Below are 3174 nucleotides of genomic sequence, written 5' to 3'. Positions count from 1 at the left end.
CTTGACTGGGAGCCCTTTAATCCCACCCTTCAAAAGTTCCACAGAGACCATCTCCCCCCCCCCCCCATGGAGGAGGCAGTGACAGGCCTACCTGAGGTGGTAGACAGACTCCTCAGCCCAGTCTATTAGCAAATAAACACATACACTGAGGATGATGAAAGCCAGGTTTCTTGCTGTTGGAGAAGATATTACAAGCATGGAAAGGGAGAGTCCAGAAAGAACCCTCATGTTTTGGACTGGACTTGGAGGAGGTATGAACTCATGTGTTTTGACATATATGTACAGAGACCCAAAAATAGTTATTGTCTGTATTTGTGTGTTATATATTTTCTATTTCTCTCTGCTGAGAGTGTCCAGAAACAATGGTACCCCTGTACCAGTAAGTACAAGTAACTCCCAGATGTTGGTGTCTAGATACCATTTTCCAATAAAAGGAACCACAGATCTCTGGAGAAATAGTTGACTTCAGGGCTGGAGCAGTGAAAGTACAAGATGAACCTGGAATATTTTGTTGTGCCAGGAGGTAAGAAAATGCTCAAAGAATCATGTGCTGTCAAAGGACATGGTAGGCAACTTGAAGGGCTCTTGCTGATTAAATCTGGGACAATCTGAGCAGCAAAATCAAGGATGACATTGGCAGATTACAAGCCAGGGAGTAAAATAGGAACCCATGAGTCCATTCTGATGTAGATGAATGAGCGAGTGAGGAATGCACAGAAAATAAATCACTGGAGTCACAGAAATGGAAAATCACCAGTTAGCAGTCACAGTAGTGCAAGAGCAAGTTATCAACGAAGGCTAAGGGCAGTAGGTGGAAGTTTGGTGAGGAATAATACCGGAATACTTTCTACAAGATACTTATCAATTACAAAGGGAAAGAGGAGTACAGAAGCCTTCCTGGGGCATTTTGCCAGAGAGCTTGAGAAAGCCTGACTCGAGTATGGCCTAGGGACTCAGGGGGCTGCTGCAGGGTATGGTCCCCTTTGTTCTCACTGAGGAACTAAATATTCCAGATCACAAGAGACCGAAGAGACACAGCTACATGCGACGTGTGTTCCTCGTGGGATCTGGGATGTGAAGGAAAAGAAGTGTTTGGGACAGTCGGTGGAACAAGGGGGTCTGTGGATCAGACAGCAGACCTGTAACCATGTTGACTTCCTGACTGGGAGGCTGTGGAGCAGAGTCTGTCCTTGTTTTGGGAAGACAAACACTGGAGTATTTTGGAGTGATGAGTAATCCTATCTGAAGTTCTTTGTCAAATGACTCAGAACAAGTCTAACAATAATGGGTAAGTGTAGGTGTAGACAGATGAATGCTGGATGACAGACAAGTGGAGCAGATATGCTGGGAGGTTCATGGTGGGAATCTGGGCAGTGGAGACAGGGTGCTTTGTACTTGCATATTTTCTCTAAGTTCGAAATTAATCCAAAAGTCATTTTTAAAAGTCCATATTTCTATCAAATAGCCAATTCAAAATGCAGATTTGATTGAATCTCTTCCCTGCTTATATATCCTTTGCTTCTAATGTGAAGTTACAGCTCCTCTGCATGACACACAGAGCTTGTCTACATTTGATCCTACCTCTAGCCTCACCTCGTGATCTAGGGTCTGCTCTGCTGCTCATTCCTCCCAAACCCTGCTGTTACCTGTCTGTGCCTTTGCACCTGCTCTTCTCTGTGTCTGGACTACCCTTTTCCCTCTATCCTTATGCAAAACTCCTATTCATCTTTCTTTTTTTTTTTTTTTAAGATTTTATTTATTTATTTGACAGAGAGAGACACAGCGAGAGAGGGAACACAAACGGGGAGTGGGAGAGGGAGAAGCAGGCTTCCCGCCAAGCAGGGAGCCCAATGCGGGGCTCGATCCCAGGACCCCGGGATCACGACCTGAGCTGAAGGCAGACGCTTAACGACTGAGCCACCCAGGCGCCCCTTCTATTCATCTTTCAAAACAATTTGTATATCTCCACTTCTGTGAAGCCTTTTGTGATATCTCCTTCCTCGAGTTAATCCTATCTATACCTTATGCTTATCTCCATGACTACACTTATCTGCTGAATACAGCTCAGCCCTCAGGAGCCCCAGAGGCAGCTCTATGCATGTGAGGGGGGGCCCTGATGTTCTTGGGGAGGGGAGTCTGAATTAGGTGGTACATGTTAGAGCACCCCACTGAAGCCATCTATCAAGTCACAAGCCCCATTCCAGTTTTTATCGTTATTGAAGATGATACGTGCATGGCTTCATTAAGTCCTCTGTTCAGGTCTCATTAGGTGAAACCAAGTGTTGGCTTGTTGCCTGAGCTGTGGTCTCCTTTGGAGACCTTCATCTGAGATCCCCTCCCAAGTTCATTCAGGGTGTTGGCAGAATTCAGTTCACTGCAGCTGTAGGGCTTAAGTCCCTAATTTCTGCTGGCCGACAGCCAGGGGTCACCCTCTGTTCCTTCCATGTGCCCCCTCCTTCGTCCCCTCCTGGCATCGCAGTTTGCTTCATCTTCTTCCAGGACAGGAGTGTCTCTCAGATGTATCACCTTCTTTGGAAAGTCAGGCCCAACCGGGATTATCTCCCTTTTGACCACTTTAGTCAACTCCTCGGTAACCTGACCACGGGAGTAGATCCCATCACATTCACAGATTTTGCTCACACTCAAGGAGAGAGTGTTCAACAAGAGAGTGGATGCCAGGGGCTGGACTATTAGGGCCAGAGTTCTGCCTACCGCAATCTCTTCACTGATGGAAGTCCTCCAGTTTTGGTTTCATACAGTAGCAGATAATTTATAAATTGATAAAGGCAGGCTCTAATTTTGGTATCCCACCTATTTTCATCTGTCCTAGATGTTTATAACTTAGGTGCTAATCCATAATAACAGTAATAAACTTGTTAATACCTTACTGTGTGCTTAGTTTGCAATAGGCGCTGTTCTGGGTACTTCACATAATCACTCATGTAATCCTCATGACTACTCTACAGAACAGGTACTTGTAATTCCCATTTTACTGAAGAGCTAACTGAAGCACAAGGTAGTAAAACAAACTTTCTACGTTCACACAGCCAGTGAGAGGCTGATCAGACTTCTCACTAGCATGTTAGTTCGTTAAACCCACAGGTAGGTTTTCTATCATATCCATGTACACAGGCATTAGAGGGACACCAAATTTACCTGACCTCGAAAACCAAA

Source organism: Mirounga angustirostris, unplaced genomic scaffold (assembly GCF_029215605.1).
Source record: "Mirounga angustirostris isolate CCGP_5_RB_7025 unplaced genomic scaffold, mMirAng1.0.hap1 SCAF_12, whole genome shotgun sequence".
Lineage (NCBI taxonomy): Eukaryota > Metazoa > Chordata > Mammalia > Carnivora > Phocidae > Mirounga > Mirounga angustirostris.
Note: the sequence above shows the minus strand (reverse complement) of the source record.